This window comes from Saimiri boliviensis, chromosome 13, assembly GCF_048565385.1.
Source record: "Saimiri boliviensis isolate mSaiBol1 chromosome 13, mSaiBol1.pri, whole genome shotgun sequence".
In the NCBI taxonomy this organism is placed as follows: domain Eukaryota; kingdom Metazoa; phylum Chordata; class Mammalia; order Primates; family Cebidae; genus Saimiri; species Saimiri boliviensis.
The window spans coordinates 36,470,001-36,489,673 of NC_133461.1; the positions used below are offsets into that span (position 1 = coordinate 36,470,001).

The 19,673-nt window shown below is 38.9% G+C and overlaps 1 long non-coding RNA gene across 1 annotated transcript in view; it reads left to right on the forward strand.

The window, feature by feature from the left end:
- Positions 1 to 19,027, forward strand: part of LOC104650826 (uncharacterized) — a 54,424-nt gene extending 35,397 nt beyond the window's left edge. Inside the window, exons 6-7 of the long non-coding RNA XR_012513115.1 lie at positions 15,353 to 15,587; positions 16,398 to 19,027. This is a non-coding gene — a long non-coding RNA (uncharacterized LOC104650826). The remainder of the gene's footprint in view (positions 1 to 15,352; positions 15,588 to 16,397) is intronic.
- The last annotated feature ends 646 nt before the right edge of the window (positions 19,028 to 19,673 follow it).

A 19,673-nucleotide genomic window follows, 5' to 3' on the forward strand; every position in this document is an offset into this window, starting at 1 on the left:
TTTTTTTTTATTTTATCCCGTGAACAAGGTAAACTTTTCCAAACTTTCTTGGTTCATAGCACTCCTAGGCCAACAGAAATACCAAAAATTCCATTAATTAAAAAGTTAGCTCAAAATTGCTCATTAAGTTTTTATGATCTAACAATTTAAAAGTTATTTGAAAAAACATTATACATAAATGCAAAGAAAATAGTACTTTTTATTTCATTCTTAAATAACTACACTTGCTTACTAATTATACATGTTTGTCTGTTAGGCACTGTGCAATTTCTCAAACCTTGGAATCAGATTGAATACCTCCACCTTTATTTCCTGTTCCACAATGATTATTATTTGGAATTGCCTTTCTTATCACAGCAGTCACTGAAAGCCCAAGCTTCACAAAAAAAATTATATCATTGAAAGTAATGTAGTGCAATCTAATGTTGAAACTGTGCAGCATCTGACTGATGTGGAGTATTGTTGTTGTCCTCAAAAATTAAAAATATTCCAGAGAACTCCTATGAGTCTGAATGGAGACTTGGGGCACCTCAATGTACATTTTGAGAACTTTATTGAAGTAGAAGATTCATATGATCATACTGTGTTATGCTTTGTTTTTGTTTTTTTTTCTTTAATTAATTTATTTATTTATTTTGAGACGGAGTCTCCCTCTGTCTCCCAGGCTGGAGTGCAGTGGCACAGTCTTGGCTCACTGCAACCTCCGCTTCCTGGGTTCAAACGATTCTCCTGCTGCAGCCTCCCGAGTAGCTGGGATTACAGGCATTGCACCATGACACCCAGCTAATTTTCGTATTTTTTAGTGGAGATGGGTTTTTACCAGTTGGCCAAGCTGGTCTCGAACTCCTGACCCCGAGTGATCCACCCACCTCATCCTCCCAAAGTGCTAGGGTTACAGGTATAAGCCACTGTGCGCAGCCACACACTGTGTTTTCAAGAGGCTATACTGGTCTATGGATTGGACAGAAGCAAAAATGGAATTGGGGGAGACAAATTCAGAAGCTGTTGTGGTAGAGAAGGTAAAATGATGGTGGCTTATAGTGACTAGAAATGAAAAGGGACAGATGAAGTTGAGTTAATATTATGTAAGAGAAAAGCCATCAAAACACAAGGTTTGGAGCCAGAGTAAGGACAGGGAAAATAAAAAGTTGGGGCTCCTTTTATTTATTTAGGATATACTACTTTCGAAGTATAGTATTATGTTGGTAATGATCTCTTCTTGATTCAGGTGCAGGGATTTATTCCTTAGAACTCTGGCATCTCAGACAAATAATTTGCTAATCCTTTGTATTTAAAATTGTCTGTAACTCTTGGTTTCCCCAGACCCCTGCTACGGGGTAAATCAGGATTCATGTGATACGCAGAGAAGCTCTGGGTCCTGTCCAATCCCATGGGGGCTGCATGTGTGATGCTCTGTGCTAGAGGAATGAGACACATTTTCTTCTTTTCTTTTTATTTTTCTCCAGAGTCACAACCAACTCAGTAAAGATTGTGGACAAGGCCAGAGAGTCTGAAGGCTGTAGAGCCCCTCTTCCTGATTGGCTCCATGCTGTTGAACCTCAAATCTGAGTTTGTGCTGTCTTCTTGCTTCCTGGCTGAGCTGTTGCCAAAATATCTCAGCCTCAGTTCACAGGGGCTGCAGATGGCTATCTGGTCCACTGACAGTTGCCACATTGTCTTTGAGTGTGATGGTTTTTTCAGCCAGCAGTGCTCAATTTGCACTCTAATTCCAGCTGTTTTGATGCTTAAAAGTTAATTTTGGTCTTCAGGGTAACTGTGTCTTCTATCAAGTGTCTTCAGAAGGAAGGAAGTCCTCATTGGACTCTCTTTTTGTGTCCTTGGCTGACCCAGGCCCCAGGTGGGGCCGTGCTCTATGAGAATGAGGGCCAGGTGGCTGCTTTCCTGGGCATTTATGCCTGTGGTTAGGATCATTCTCTTCTCTTTTGTGAAAATCCCTTCTCTTTTGTAAAAATGTCTTAGTCCTGAGGTCCAGTGACCTAATTATCAGCCCCAGATTCCCCTCATGCCACTTAGGGGCTGTCACAGTGTCTCATAAGTCCCAATGGGTTGACGGTGATTATGCTGTTCCTTTCTGAAAGTTTAAGGAAAAGCACAAGTTCATTTTGTCTCTTCTAGAAGACAGATTTTCCAAACCTAATGCCAAATATGTTCCCCAGCGTACCTATTTCTCTGTTTATTCATGCTTAGGGACTTATTTCCTTTGGAGATTCAAGGCTAGAAGCTGGAACATCACAAGCATAGCTATCCTCTGGATAAATTGAATGAAACATTTAGAGATTGATAGTGCTTATCCCCAAATGCCAAATCACCCTGAATGAGATAGGCTTCTAAATTTATCTTAAATCCACAGTGCTAACATGAGCTGGATCTATACCTTAATTTATGGGAGGCCGTTCGTGTGAAGAAGTCTCACAACAGACACACACTTACATATGACAACTTTCCTGTAAACATACATCTGTTTATGTGTGTGTGATATCTTGTCTTTTCAACATCGGTGTAGGAAGAGCAATCTAATTGTGTGCTGTGGTTTTGCAAAAGTCCACTCGTGGTCAGACATTGCCCCTTTGAGAGGATCTTGACTCTGAAGCATAAGAAATTTGAAATGGTATTTGCAGGATGAAAGCAACCAACAGATCAGCGTTTGTGAGGTGCAGGCAAGATGACTTCAAGCTGCAATGCTGGGTCTTGACAGACGGATTTAGCACCATTAGCAGTGGTTTGTTGAAAAACAAAAATGACTTCAAAACTCTTTCCTCTGAACCAGAATGTTACATTCATCCCTTCGTTAAAACATCCGTTATTTGCTGACTTGTTTTCTGTCGCCCCCCACCCCCCAGCCTCTCACTCTTTTGTGTCGGAGCTAATGTTCCCAGTGTCTACACTGCGTAGGCCCTGATTATTTGTGAGACAGAGTGAGTTAATGCAGATTTGCAAGCTGTTCCCATTTGTTAAATGTCAGAAAAACACATGCAAGTCACTGGCTTTAGCACTTAGCTGCCAGCTGGCTCTTCTGGAGGCAGGGGACAAATGACAGTCTATCACACAGCACGCTTTCAAAGAAAGAGAGGATCTACTCCAGAACCACAGCATCAGAGCGGCTTTTAACAACATAAGCAAAATAAGAAGCCAACATCAGTTTTTTTCTTCCCTTATTTCTACCCCTGTTGTTGAATGAATGGCAGCACAACATTTGGGAGCTTTTTTAAAGCCTTGGGATTATCGATTCCACTGCCCACCATCTGAGAGAGTGATGGGATAATGGGAGCTTGCCATAAATGCTGCACACTCTCTGGTGAGTGACGACAGAGATACCTTTCAAGCCTTGGAAGAGAGGGTGCACCACTCCCCACCTCTGTCCTTCAGGTAGCCTTAGTTCCCTCCTTCCCACTGACAACCTCTCTGCAGGTGTCTGGGTTAAGGTGGGATTTCTGCTTCCCCCTTCCTATTGGAATAATGCTGGCATCCTTGTCTGGGTCCTAGAATCTCCCATTAGAATTTCCCATTCAAAGCCACACCACCTCACCTTAAGAAGGTAAAAACATATAGGAAGAAAACAATACATGATATTTCCCTTTGATTTATTCCTGCAGCCATCAATCAGTATCTAGTGTATGTTAGGTACTATGGGGGCTGGAAAGAAGTAGGAGATATAAATTGCTCTTGCATGCAGGGCTCTGACAGAGTTGGTGATACAAAAATAATCACAACTGAAAGTGCAAATCGGTACAAATGGTGACAGAGGAGAATAAAAAAAAGTAATTCTCTCGTTTCAGAGGAAGACTTCATGAAATGAATGGATGATGGACTGAGCTTGGAAGGACATGAAAGATTTTAATAGCCAGAAAGGAACAAAGAGGGCAACTGACATCAGAATGATGCAGAAAGAGGGGCACAAGGCTGAAAAGATGGGAACAGGTGTTGATAATCAGCCTGATTAGGATGGAATATTAGATAAGGGAGTTGTGGAGAAAAAAAAAAAAAAAAAACTTGGTTGAAGCCAAGTTAAGGAATATAGGCTTTCAATGCAAGTTTTGAATCAGAGAGTGCCACTTTCAGAATGATGTCACAGATTATTTTTATCTACTTACCTGTGTAAGATCCCATTCAATGCTCAGATTTACTGATATGATTTGGATATTTGTCCCCGCCAAATCTTATGTTGAAATGTAGTCCTCAGTGTTGGATGTGGAGCCTGCTAGGATTATGGGGGAAGAAATCTTGAATCGCTTAGTACCTTCCCTTTAGTGCTGTCCTTGAGAGAGTGAGTGAGTTCTCATGACATCTGATTGTTTAAAAGTGTGTGGCATCCTCCCTCCCTGTCTCTCTCTCTTGCTCACACTCTTGCCATGCGATGTACCTGCACCCACTTTGCCTTCTGCCATGAGTAAAAGCTACTTGAGGCCTCCCCAGAAGCTTAGCAGATGGTGGTGCCATGCTTCCTGTAAAGCCCACAGAGCTGTGAGCCAATTGTCTTTTCTTTACCTATAGCCCAGTCTCAAGTATTTCTTTGTAGCAATGCAAGAATGGACCAACGTATTCACACAACTTACTCAGGTTTTCTCCATGGTAAGCCCCAAAAGGATATATTACAGAGAACAACTGCATGGTTAAATTGGGACTTTGTTTCTTTGGGTATCAAACGAAGTTCTTGATGGAAACCTGGCTTCCTGCTAAAGCTGCCCTTAGGCTAGCAGAGTGGTTTGTCTTCTGATATTTTGTAAGCATTTAAAAAAATTCCCCATTGCTGCTTCCAGATCACTACTCTTCCATCATCATGAAAAAAATTCCCCTTATTTTAGGTTCATGCAACTGGTGGGTACCCCTCACAAGCTTTTTTTATTTAGGATTATGGTTACTGCCTTCCCATATTAATCTCTCTAAGGTCCTGGGTGACCTCAGTCTTCACATAGCCTAAGTAAGAAGTGGCAAAAATGCGCCATATGTTTCTACTTGTACTACTTCAGTGCAGATAACACTCATTGACTATGACACTCTTTTCCATTAAGCCTAGATGGATTCTTAGAATCCTTGTCAACACAGCACTTCATGAGACAAAATATATTTGACCTTCCTGTACCAGCCTTAAGACTTAAAGCAATATTTGTTCTTCTAATTCGAGCTCATAATTTCAAGGTCTGTTTTTTTGTGTTTCTTTTAATCAACTAACATCTTCAGCTGGCTCTGCTCTTGGGCCTTTGACCCTTCTTCTGTCTTTCCTAGCATAGTGGACTTTCAGATTCTCTCATTTAATTCCAGGCTACTGTTTAGCATTATTTCACCTTATTTGTTAGCCTACTTCTCTCCATGGTTCTCATCTCTGTCAGATAAGGCCTACTCTCCACCTCCACAATCTCTGCTCTCCTGTGAAGGATCACTTTCATGTCCACCAAGTCCCCAGCCCCGCATCTACCCCTGTCATAGCAGATGACCTAAAATTTTACTTTCTGAGAAATTTATACCTTTATCCAGTCTCCTTTCCTGGGGAACAGATGAAGAATCTCTCCGGAGCCTCTGATGATCCATCCCCCTGACCTCTCCCCTATGACATTGTCATTTTCAGTCTTTCTCCTCCTTTTTGACTTCTTTCTCTTTACTGTTGTTTTTCTTTATTCTACCAACATGTTTAAGCCTCTTCTGTCTTAAAAAAAAAACAAGAAAATCCTCAAAACAGCCTCTCTGTACTCTACACCTCTCTGTAGAAATGGTCTTTTATTTTCTTTCTTTGGATAAGAGCCAAACTTCTTGAGCTTACACACTCAGGCTCTAACTTCATTGCTTTCTGCTTTCCATCCCACTCTACACTTCCACACTCCTAGCAGAGAATATGAAGGGGCATCCGAAACTCAATCTAGCAAACTTTTCAAGCCTCATTTTACATGATCTCTCAGAAGTGTTTAACCTTATTGAGCATGCCTTAGGAAACCTGGCCAGATTTTATCGATGTCCTTATAAAGCTTCACTGATGTTAATGGGCTTGGGCAGTTATAGTCATGAGTGACTTGCAAAATATGTTTCTGTGTGAAGGTAGGCTTAGTTCATTATAACTTTTTGGTCTGGCTTTGAGATGTGGTATCAGTTACTCCCTAGATGTTGGTGGTCATCACATAATAGGTGTTCATCACATAGTAGGTGATCAATAAATATTGGCTGACTAAATAAATGAAGTCAGCAGAGAATCTAAGTAATGCTCAACTCATTGGACTCCTGCTTCATCATCTCAACTCTGGTGGTTTCCAGAGACTATGAATATTAAATGTGGCATAGCTAGTGTGGAACCTGGCACCACTAAAAAGAAAGAACATGTAACCCAGGCTGCTGGTTTCTGGAACTGCATCTGAGTCTTGGTGGACAAGTAGTAATCAGTCAGTCAAAAGGGGTTATGAGGGCATTTGGAAAAGGCATGGCTCATGTGGTACCACTGGAATTACCACAAATACCAGATTCCATTCTTAACTTTTTTTCTTCCTTCTTGATCTTTGCAGGTTCTTCTTCATCTACATGTTTTTTAAACATCATAGTAATAAACATAATAACATTGATGGAATACTTATTCTATGACTTGCATGTATTATTCAAGTTAATCATCATAACATTAATCTGTTGAACAAATACTAAGCATATCTGCCATTGATTTTGATTCTGTGAGACAGAAAAGAAAAGCTGCAGTCCCTGTTGAGCAAGCTCATAACCTAGAACTCAGGCACACAAAGGCATATATCATTGTGATTCAGATAATTTGATGTCTAGAACATAGTAAGTACTCAATGTTTGTCAACTAAATAATTAATATTCAACTATTTAGAAGTTATAAAACTGGCTTCCTCTCCTCATCTTAATCTCCACCCTCACTGAAGGCTCATTTCTCTCTGGCTATGATATATTTGTGTATAAACTCCAAATAAATAAATGAAAATAACACAGAAAGAGGCTTTACTTAACCTCCTTCTCTTAGTCAGACATAGTTGAATTTTTGTCCTTTCCTAACTAGCATTTAGAAGGTGGCTCAAATGATTCAATTTTTGTGGTATTTTCACCAATTGCTGCTAACATACAGAAAAGGCTCCACTTCATGAGGTGTCTCACTCAGTAAAAGCTACAGGTTATTTAGCAGTTCTTACAGAAATAAAAGGAGCACAGTTTGACCAGGAGTCACCGGAAAAGGAGAGATCAGAACAAAACAGTATAAATGGTCTTGGCGATCTCTGATTGTCAACATTCTCTATCTGTACCCATTCCTAGATATTTACATATCTAAATGTATGCCCCTATTCAAATCCACATTTAAATATACCTAAATATATTCCTGGTAATATTGCTTACAAATTTGTCTTCACAAATTACTGCAAACTCCTCATCACTACTCCCCCAAAATCAGGGTTATTAGATAATTCCCTTGACATTTGATATATGTTTCCATCCTGTATATAAGTACAAAAGAACTTTTCAGCTCAAGAAAACATTGCACGGTTTTCTCTTCTGTATCATGCATGCAAAAGCACACATGGCCAAGGCAAAGTAGGGTATGGAATGTAAGAAGTAGACAAACAAAAGCTCAGGATGGTGTGAGGGAGAAAAAAAGAGTATCTAATTCAGTAATTTCCCATTGACAAGAGACCAGGAGGGGAAAAAAATAGCAATCTATATATAGAGTCGATTCTATTGGTCTTCCTAACAGGATTATGTCATCATGAAAAATGCTGGGTGGGTGGCCCTGGATGCTGAAGTCTGTAGATGAGTCACGGTGCATGTGCAATGCTGATATCCTGTGCACCCTGACTCATCTACTTAACAGGATTATGCCCTCTGCTTGTGTCCCGTCCAGGATGATTTCCAGGTGAACAGAGAGTTCATAATGAAGTTTCGTGAGTGCTGCTGATTTGTGACGTGTGTAATGATGATGAAAATGATGTTTGTTCAGAGTTTTATTCTTATTAACAAACATTGTGTCTCTTTTAGATTATCAATTACATCCCATGTTTATTAAGACTATTCTTATTGTTCTGCCTAATTGCCTACTTCTTACCCTATATGTAGCCATTACTTTACCCAAAATTGATAATCTCTGACCCTCAAAACTGGCTCGTACTTTTATATGTCATCTTACCTGGAATGCCCTCATTTTCCTTACTATCTTCGTAAATTCTTAAAGCATAGATCAAATTTCCATCTTTTCTAGAAAGTCATCCCTTGAACTCCTATGCCAAATTCTCCTGACTTTGATTATCTGTATTTCTCACTTGGCAGGTGTCTCTATGTGTTAATTTGTTCTTTTTCAGTTGTAAGTGATAGAAACCCACCTCAAACTATGAATTTTTGGGGGAAGGTCCTAGACCAGAGAAATTTAAAACCTGTATGTAGCTTCAGGGGCAGCTGAACTTAGTTGTTCAGTGGTATTGTCAGTGCTTATCATCTCTCTACTCTCACACCCTGATTTCTTTCTGAGACAGGCTTTCTCTGGGTGTTGGGCAGGTTGCCAATGTCCTCATTCTCCTAGTTTAGCACTTCTTCATGGGAATGAGGGATCTTCTTAGAGACTTCTAGCATAAAAGTCCTGGGGAGAACACTAATTTGCCAAACTTAGTTCATTGATCATTTCTGTACCAATTATTGTGGCCAGGAATATGAGCTACTGGATAGTCAGTGCCATCTGAATCACAGAGAGACTGTTCCCTGCAGGAACAAAAGAATGAGAAAGGTAGACAAAAATAAAGAACATCCATAATACCTAGCAGTATAAAGTTCCGATGTATTTGATGGTTTTCTCTCTATTCAAGAATGCAGACCTTTAAGGTTTGCGACTCAAGTTCCTTTGCTTCTTTGACTATCCCTTACACATATTGGTGTTCAAAAATATACTGAAATGATTTCTGAGTAGTCATATAATATATCTGCAAGTGGTTATTAGGATATGATTTTGTTTTGTTTTCTTAAAAAAGTGTCTTTCTCTGTCTTCCAGGCTGGGGTGTAGTGGTGCAATAATAGCTCACTACACCCTTGAAGTCCTGGGCTGAAATGATCCTCCTGCCTCATCCTCTAGAGTAGGTAGAATTGCAGGTTCACACCACCATGCTGGGCAATTGAAAAAACAATTGTTTTATAGAGACAGGGTCTCACTATGTTGCCCAGGCTAGTCTCAATCTCCTGAGATCAAGGGGTCCTCCTTCCTTGGCTTCTAAGACTGTTGGGATTGCATGTGTGAGCCACTGCACCCAGTCAGGATATGGTTTAAAGAGACCAAACTATTGAATGTTACTCTCACAAGGGCCACCTAATTGCACAGTCTTCCAGGACCATGGATTTCTCATAGACTTCACACAGCAGCTTTACAAATACAGCCATTGGTCTGGGGGCAGAGGTGGGGGTGCTAATGAGAGCCTGGAAATCACTACAAATCTAATCCTTTTGTTGGAAAAGAAATTCTCTGTGCACATTCTGATGGTTTATTGTCTTCACCAAGAGAAGAATATGATTAATAGCAGAACATAATATATGACTTTAGGATGGCTGGGGAAAAAAGCCAATTTTCTCTTCAGCATTTGGACCCCCTTGGAAGTGAGTTGTATTGTAAATTCAAGAGTCTTGTATAAATCTGGTAAAATTTCTATAGGAATAGATGACCTATTTAGTCTATTACATCTCTAGTTTCTACAATTCTGAGATTCCTTGGGGCATGTGCAGAATGGAGCAATCGAAGAACAGCAAGTTTCACAGTATGGTCCGCCATCTGTATAGGAACAGCAAGAAAACTGATGGGATTTCTCTCCCTGGCAGATATTTATTTCTCAAGTGCCTTTAAAACAGGAGGTCTGCAAAATTCTTCACAAGTGGTTAAAACATGAAGATTGATTTACAAATGTATATTTACGAGGAAGAACTATTTCACAATGTGTCTAAAATTTCCATTAAAAACCTAACCAAATATTTCTAGCTTCCCCCCAGACTCCTTTGCTCTACAATTTTAATAAATCAAGGAACATTTGTAAGTGCTAAATGTTAAATGGTTATTCACAGTTAATTTTTAATCAACTAACAACAGTTATGTGTTAATTGAATGCCATTAACAAACCATAACTTGATGCATTCGCTCTTTTGTTATGCAAAGAAACTTTTCCCTAAAGCTTTTATATATTGTCTGACTTCCTTCTAACTAGAACATCAATATCTATAGACTATGAATTTAACCAACGTGTTTCTTGACATTTAGGTCTGTGTATGTGCACGTGTGTCCCTGCACCCATGAAAAACAAATCAGAATGTACTGAAGTACTGAAAATCAAAGAGAAATCCAAATATACTCCTGATGAAAAGAGTTAGATAAGCAAAAGCCAAAACAGAAGCCAATTTGACATTTGGAATTTAAATCTTAACTCTTGTTATTTTTACTTTAAATTTCTGAATAGGTTACTTAATTATTTCTCTGTCTTTTATTTTCAAGAAAACAGGGCTGGATTGATGTTGGTAGAGGATATTTCTTCATCCTAGATTGAAATAGAAAATTAATACCACTCCTACAACTAAAAAGACTAATACAAAGTTAACATATATCACTGTAAGGGTTATTGCCGAGTTTAAAATGAAGAAACTGAGTTTATTCAGCTCCCGGGCGAGGTTCTATGGTCTGCGGAAAGGAGGCCAGAGAAGTCCTGCTGACTTCCTAGGGTGTGGAGTTTTTGTGGCTACGAGTAAGGAGCAACTCTGATTGGCTCCAGGGGAGCGGGATTGGGACGGGGCAGGCCGCTGTTTGTTGGCGGATTGTTGGGCGGGTTTTTCTAGTGCAAGAGCCAGGTCAGGGTTGCATCAGCCAGAGCCTTCCAGGGGAACCGTGCGCAGAGCTAGGTGCCAAGTGCAGAGGCAAGTGCCAGGTGCAGAGACCGATGCTTAGTGCAGAGATAGGTGCAGGGTGCAGAGTTAGGTGCTGGGTGCAGAACAGGTGAGTGTGTCCAGTCTCCTGGAGAGGCAGCCGGCCTTGCAATCACCATTCTAATATATTATTTATTTATTTATTTATTTTTGAGACACGTTCTTACTCTGTGGCCCAGGGTGGAGTGCAGTGGCATGATCTCGGCTCACTACAGCCTTGACCACCCAGGCTCAAGTAATTCTTCCATCTCAGCCTCCCAAGCAGCTGAGACTACAGGCATGCTTCACCATGCCCAGCTAATTTTTGTATTTTTTTGTAGAGATGGGGTTTTGCTATGTTGCCAAGGCTGGTCTTGAACTTCTGGCCTCAGATGATATACCCACTTCAGCCTCCCAGAGTGCTGGGATTTCAGGCATGAGCCACTGTGCTCAGTTGTAATATATTTTTAAAATTGTAGCATAGATTTATGGTTAAAAGAAGATGCAACTTGAGTCACAGTGTAACAAATTGTCATTGTTCCAATAGCATAGGCTGGAGACATACTAGGGCCTTAAGAACAAGATGCAATGGAAGTTGAAAAAAACGGCTTCTGTGATATCAGCCATATTGTTCATCTACTCTGTTTAAGAGCTCTTCTGCAAATACAGTCGTGACAGGTGCAGGCCCAAATGTACTGCTGATAAGTACTAAACTATAAAGCCTTTTTCTTTCTTTGTTTAAAATTTGTTTTCTCTGCTCACACACATATGCCATTATCCCATCAGATTTACTTATAAAACACAAGTCCAAAGATAACAATAATAAAAAGAACATTAAACTAAGTATAGGGTCTTTCTTAGAGGGGGACCCTGTGCAATTGCCTAGAAAAATAGCCTTGACTATGTCTCTGGTCTCTTCTTGGTTCTAAAGATGTATGGGAAACAGACAGATAACAGTATTTATTAGGAAGAATTGAGATGGGGCTAAGTAAGGCAACAGGAGAAATTTACCTCAAAACTAAATATATTATGAGCTTGATCATTTGGAATATCTTTATGATAAGCTTGAAATTGCCTCAGTTATTACCAATCTTTTTTTTTTTTTTTTTACTTACACAGAGTGGTTGTTTACTAGCCTTAACATCATCTAAGAGTTTCAGAGCCATAGGTAATGTCTTTGAAGCATGTGTAAAGGAAAATATAATGCATTGTACATTGTATTTATGCTGTAATTAGAAGATATGTTGGTTCAATCAAAAAACATGCAATCTTCTTAGTATTATGATATATGAGGGGGTTCTAACCAATCAGATGTATAGAAAAATATTCTATAGTTGTGTTTTCTGAAAGCAGTCACAGCATTTTGTGTAACTAAACATTGTTGATTTCTGACTTCAAGAAGGGTCAGTGTGAGCTCTCAACCTATGAACTAACTTTTCCACTACTTAAGAGGTAATAGGTTGGGCATCGTGGCTTACACTTATAATCCCAGCACTTTGAAAGGCTGAGGTAGGCGGAGCACCTGAGGTCAGGAGTTTGAGACCAGCCTGACCAATGTGGTGAAACCCCATCTCTACTACAAACACACAAAAAATTAGCTGGGCGTGGTGGTGCATGCCTATAATCTCAGCTACTCTGGAGGCTGAGGCAGGAGAATTGCTTATACCGGGAGGTAGAGGTTGCAGTGAGCTGAGACCGCTCCATTGCACTCCAGCTAGAGTGACAAGAGGAAAATTCCATCAAAAAAAAAAAATGGTAATAAACACACGGTGACAATTGCTATGCCAGGAGCCAGATGCATGTCACATATATACTAGATCTTAATTTTCAATTTTAAGTAGATCTTTACTTTCCCAGAATATAAGTTCTTTTCAGGACAGATGAATTTAATTCTGTGTTACGCACTGGCATTGGATGGCTTCCACCAGGCATTCTGGCCACATTTACATTTAATCATATTTAATAATATATTTAATGGTGATGATAATGTTTGTGTAGCTTTGTATAGGATTTTTTAAGCTTTATTTTATTTGGCTTTCATAATCTTACTAAGTCAGTAGTAAAAATTCTCTTAGTTTATAGGTGATAAAACAAGCTAAAGAAAGGCACATGATTTTTCCAAGTTACTCTCATGTTAAGTGATGAAACCAGGCCTTGACTTTGGAATTATTCACTCCACCACTTTAGAGAAATAGGCCAAGGGTTTAACAGCCCTTCAAGATTTTCTGGATTTTCTTGATGCCGAAAAGTGGAAAAAGGTCAAGACTACCAAGACTATTGAGTAGACCTTGTACAAGAACTACCTCCTGAGTTCTCATTTTTATTACTCCAGTCTCCAGGACTGTTTACAGTCCCAGAAACATGTGTTATATGTCTTCTCTGTGTTCTTCCATAATGGGCCATCCCTGATCTTTAACTATTGAGGTCTACCTTTTCTTCAAGTTCAGGTTCAGGTTTAGTGACACATTCACAATGAAGACTTTCTGTAGTAGAAGTAATAACCCACTCTCTCCTCATCCCAAACACATACCCTTATGGCTTAGGGTTTGCTTATACTTCCATTCTGGACCTTATTTCCTATCCTACTAGGGTTATTTCTGTGCATAGGCCATTTTCCCCTTTCAGGCTGTGAGGGCATCAAGGCTTTCTTCATACCTAATCTACACCGTTGATCATATTAGGGTCAGTGAATGTTGCTTGGCCATACTTCTAAACCATAGCCATTGTATTTCTTCTGTTGCTAGGTTTCTATTAATTTTATCTCTTACCTTTTCGCCACCTTCTTAAGAAAAGAAACACATTACATTCTCTTCTGTATCCCTTACAGAATTTAACACAGAGTAAGTGTGTGTATTGGTCTGTTTTCATGCTGCTGATAAAGACATACACGAGACTGGATAATTTATACAAGAAAAAGGTTTATTGGATATACAGTTCCACATGGCTGGGGAAGCCACACAATCATGGTGAAAGGCAAGGAAGAGCAAGTCACATCTTACATGGATGTCAGTAGGTAAAGGGAGAACTTGTGCAGAGAAACTACTGTTTTTAAAACCGTCAGATCTTATGAGACCCATTCACTATCATGAGAACAGCAAGGGAAAGACCACTCCCATGATTCTCCCACCAGTCCCTCCCACAACACATGGGAATTATGGGAGCTACAAGATGAGATTTGGGTGAAGACACAGAGCCAAACCACATCAGTGTGCAATAAATTCTTGCTAAATGAATTATTAGGCTTATGTTAGCCTATGCTTTTCTTGGGAATCATTCCAAGTTAATAAAAGCTCAAATTATGAAATAGGTAATTCTTTTCTCTCTTTTTCTTTCTTCTTTCTTTCTTTCTCTCTCTCTTTCTCTCTTTCTTTCTTTCTTCTTTCATTTATCTATTTTCCTAAAAAGCTCAGCTACTTGCTCTCCTCAAATTGTAATCTGGCTCAATTCAGATTCACCTTTAAGCAACTTTTATGCTTTCCCTCCTTGGTCAGCACCCATGGCTTCAGACTCTACTCTTCCTTTCATGGGCTGTATGTCTTATTCAATCCCTCAGTGTCTTGCTATGTTAATGTATTAATGACTGCTATTTGATTCCTGTGTTAGCTTTCCTAGAACTAGCCATTGTGCTGGGATTTTCTGAAGACACAATGCTTTAAATTTTTTTGTTCTAGGAATCATTTCCTAATGCTGAGAACTTTAGACACCATGGTAGGCAAACGACAGGGAGAGTTCAAGGTACAAGGGTGCTTTTTTAGTTCTCATAAGTTGTACATCACAGGTATCTGCCAAAGTACAAATGTGGCCCTGAATCAGAAAAATAGGAAGGGGTGTAGAAGGAGAGACTCCTTGTAGCTATTTTTATCATGTAAAATAGGGTTTTTAGATCCAGTCTAAATCCTTTGTGTACATAGACTGCTTTTTTCCTAAGTTGGTTGATGCCTGTGGAACATCTCTTCTGGGAGGCAATAAGAGGGTGTAGGAAAAGGCAAGGCTGCAAGAGAAGGGATCTGGCTGTGTGATCCTGGATTATTGGTTGCTCCAGTTGTCTCAGCTGTAAAGTATATGATCTGTCTAAGGTTTCTAAGAGTCCTTGTCATTGAAATTTTAGCTAATCCGTGCAACACATGCAGTGCTGATCAGGGAGGTTCCTGAGTTTTGATAAATCTTGTCTCTTGGAACCTTAGCTTCATCATAAGGTGGAGTGGCAGGGATGGGGGATGCAGGGAGTGTGGATTGCTTAATCTGTAAGGACTCTTCCAGCAATAAACATGTTTATTTGAAGGCAGTTATTAATCGCACTTCAGCTTTCCTTGGCTTTATCATTTGGATAACAGTTTCACAGGTTAAAAAATCTCCAACTTTTTGCTTGTTTATGAAAATATGTCTAATTTGGTACTTTTCAAGCTACTAATTACTAAACTGAAGATGAAATATCTATGCCTCTCAAATTTGACAGTGTCTTTTTAAATTGCTTTTTTCTTCCTCACAGCTAGATCCACATCTGTAAATGTCTAAGCCATCCTGCCAGCCAGTCTTGCCTACAGCTACTTGATTCTGGGAGAGCCTTCCATAAATCTGATTATAGCATTTCCCTGCCACACAGTGAAAAAAAAACAATGTAGTTTGATATGATAAAACATTGATTGAATAGAGGGGATATGAAAGTGTCTGTCATCAGATTGGAGGGAGCAAAAAGAGTGGCTTTCTTCTTTCTCTGGGGAGAGGTAGGTATGAGAATTGCATAGATATTCATTGAGATAAACTTGTTGGTCTTTCCTGTGAAATCACTTGTTATCAGAACTTTGCCCCCTTTCAGCTGCCAGTGAATATTTTCATCCCTTTAGAAGTGTGTGTGTTTTGTGATAGGGGAGACTGAGAAAATGAAAGAGGATTAGTATTTGCTAAATATTCACTCATTCATTCACTGATTATTTTCTTTTATGTTAATTGATAGACTGATATCTTTCTAAGTGGCGCCTAATAGGTACTGAATTAGACTATTCAACAAATAAAAATATGGGTTTCCCATTCAATAAAGTAAAATATAAAACAAAATGAGTATTTTGAAGTTTCAAAATGAGTATTTGAAATGATGTATTGACTGAGATTAGGGTTCTGTGAATGCAAGAGGCAAGGGGGCCTGGTCACTCTGCTCAAGGAGATTATAATCTCATTAATTAAACAGTTTTGTACGAGGTTTTATAACAATGTGAGAAATAATTAAATTGGCCATTGGAAAGTTGTAAGACAATGTATTGTGTGTGTTGATTGAGTGGGTTTTTGAGCTTTTCTTAAGGGAGGGAACTGCCCGTAACACTTTAAAAAGGGGCCAGGTGGGAGAAGGGAGGTCTTTAAATGGGGAGGGAACAGGATATGCATGATGGAATATATTTAAATGAAAATATTTATTTAGTAGCTACTGGCCAAACACTCTATTAGGTTCTGGCCATACAATAATAAGATTTAGATCATGGATACACTTAGAATTTAAATGAGGGATTTCAAACTGTTTTGTGTTTTTTTCTTTTTTTTAGACAGTCACCCTGTCACTCAGGCTGGAGTGCAAATGGCATGATCTAGGCTTACTGAAACCTCCCCCTCCTGGGTTCAAGCAATTCTCCTGCCTCCGCCTCCCAAGTAGCTGAGATTACAGGACACACCACCACACCTGGTTAATTATTTATACTTTTGGTAGAGATGGGGTTTCACCATGTTGGCCAGGCTGGAATTGAACACCTGATTTCAAGTGATCTGCCCTCCTCAGCCTCCCAAAGTGCTGGGATTTACAGGTGTGAGCCACTATGCCTAGGCTAGGATTCTCAAAATTTAGAATGTCTGATTCAGAACTCACCTGGGATACTTATGACAACACAGATTCCTAGAACCCATCCAACGAATCATACTCAAGTCAGGAGTGAGACATCATAAGCTGAATTTTGATAATCACTCAAAATGATTGAATGTAGATTATCTGAGGACTGTATTGGGAGACACTGACCTATGACAATACTCAAAGCATGTTCTGTAGACCAGCAGGGCCATCTGGAAACCTGTTAGAAGTACAAATTCTCAGGATCCATCTTAGACTTAGGAAATCAGAACCTAAGGGATGGGCCCGACAATTTGTGACTGTGATGCTCAGTAAAGTTTGATGACTAAGCCTAGGGGATGTTGTGGGTCTGGAGATAAATTTTGCTTCCTTCAAAATTCTTCTGGGCACATCCGTGAATCAACATGTATTCCTTGAATATGTGTTTGTATTATTTACTTCACTCTGAAAACAGATTGTCCAAAAGCCAACTATCAAACTTCGTATGAAATTAAAATACAGATAACTGGCATAGACGAAAAAAAAAACTCAAATAGAGACAGCTTCCTAATGCTAAGTGTGTTTTCATCTGTTTTTAGAGTAGCAGATCAGATGTTAATTACAGCAGAGGAGTGCTCAGCTAGCAAGGACAGCCATATTTCCTTCAATCATCTTCAATATTTGTACATTTCCAGACATTTGTGTGTTTTTTCCTTACTTATGCTGTTAGAGGACTGTGTGATATGGGGCCAGCACCAGGCAAGTGAGAATGCCTGGAGTGGTTAGCCTTTACTAGCACTGTTACCCTTTGCGGCTAACATAGTTTCTCTCAGCCCAGATTTTCTCCTTAAGGTATAAATAATGCGGGCTTTATTTACCTGGAAGCATAGTTTTAAAGTTGATAATAGAAATAGCTAACATTTATTGAGGGCTTTCTCTGTGCCAGATACTGTGTTAAGTGCTTTACATGAATTATCTCTTTTAATATTCCTTAGAACCCTATTTTCATTATTGTACAAATGAAGAAATTGAGGCTTGGTGAGATTAAGCAAATTGCCTGAGGTCACACAACTGGAAAGTGGTAGAACCAGGATTTAAATTTAGAATGTCTGATTCAGAACTCAAGCATATAACTGCTATGCTGGACTACAGAGTTTGAAATGAGATAACATTTAAACTGTAAAGTGCAATTTACATTGAGAAGAAGAAAGGTATCCATGCACTTTACTTTGTTTATTCACGGTATCATCTAATATATTGTGCATGTAATCAGGGCTCACTAAAAACCAGTTGATAAATGACAATGATGTGGTTTTTAGCGTTTTTCCCCCTAGTCCAAAGGTCTGGTCTGATTGTGTTTTAAATGTTATATAGCAAGCCCTACATAGGAAGGAAACTGGAAAACTTAGAATAGTTCCTAGGGTAATTAGGCACCGAGGATGTTTTCTGAAGCTTTTGTCCAGCTCTGGGTTCTAGTATCTGCTCTGCATTTCTGGAGCAAATGGGACATATACAGTGTTTGGTTCTATCTCCATATCATAATTGGGGCTCTGTGGGGTTATTCTTTTAACATCTAGGCTTTTCTATCTATAGAATGATCAGTAAATTGGTTAAACAAGAAACAGTGATTTTCTTCATGTATCCAGAACTGTGTGGGATGTAAAAAATGTTTATGTCTTGAAACTATAGAATTACTCAAGGATCTTATAATTGAGCAGGTAGGGTGAAGGATGAGACACACCAAGTAAAAGAAGAATGGATCACATAGCCTATAACTGTGGCTGATATTGACAGAATAAAGACTTATGGAAACACAATTACCAGATACCCTGAAAAGAATTCTAGAAAAGAATCTGTGGAGAAGGAGCTTAATAAATATTTGTTAAATGAATGAGTGGACAGTTTAGAATTGGAAGATTTGAACTCTAGTCCTTACTACTATGGCTATGATTTAGAAGAAGTTACTGAATGTTTTGGGGCCTCATTTTTTGTTTTGTTTTGCTTGCAAAATGAGTAAAGTAATGCTGACCTTAGTACATTTTAAAGTGTATGATGATAATGAAATGAAATAAAATAATGAATGTAAATGTATTTTGTAACTGGAGAATAATACATAATTTTAAATTGTTGTTTTCATTTTTGAATGTCTGCAACATTCAAAAATATTTTTAAATTATTGTTTTAAAATACGCTGCTTGTGAATAAAGGTTAACGAAAAACACAAAAATAAAAGGAAGTTGAACCATGGTGGATGGATACAGGCCAATGGGCTCCTTGGCTGTGGGTGGACTTGAAGAAGAAGCCATTGTTCCCTAAATAAAGCCAGATTCCTGCTGCCTCATTAGCAGAAATAGGGAAAGCAGGCGCAAACCTGTTTCCACATTGAAACAGGGTGCATTTAGATACAGCCTCAGAATCAAGAGCCTGTATGTTTTATTGAAGAATAGTTCTTGAATGTCATACGCAGATATAAAGTGGATTGAAACAATAAATACCTCATGCCAACTCCTCTTTGTAATTTTGGAAAGAAAAAAATGCAAAAAAAACAGAAGGCTGCATTGATTACTATCTTTAAAAAAATAAATCGTAAGTGATTTGTGAATTTCAATTCTTCTTTATAAAAAGGGAAATTAGAATAATAAGAAAAAGCTTACTTTCATCTTTGTCTATCAGTTTCAGTTCTAGTCCTTTGTCTTTTTACCAGAGGGAATCACAGTTGTGAGTTTGAGGTGTGTGTATCCTCAGCTAGTTTTAAAAAATCATTAGTTTTTATATGTCTTTAACATTCATATAAATAGTACACCATACATATTATTCTATCGTTTTGTTCACTCTGATTTGCTTTTGATTTCTAGTCTGCAGAGATATATAAATATTTAGCTAATTCCCCTTAACTAGATGATGACCTATTAAAAATATGTTTTCAGACCATATCAGACTTTGTCCTCCCAATGGACTCATTGCATTTAAGAAAAAAACCCAGCGTAGCTCCAGGACATGC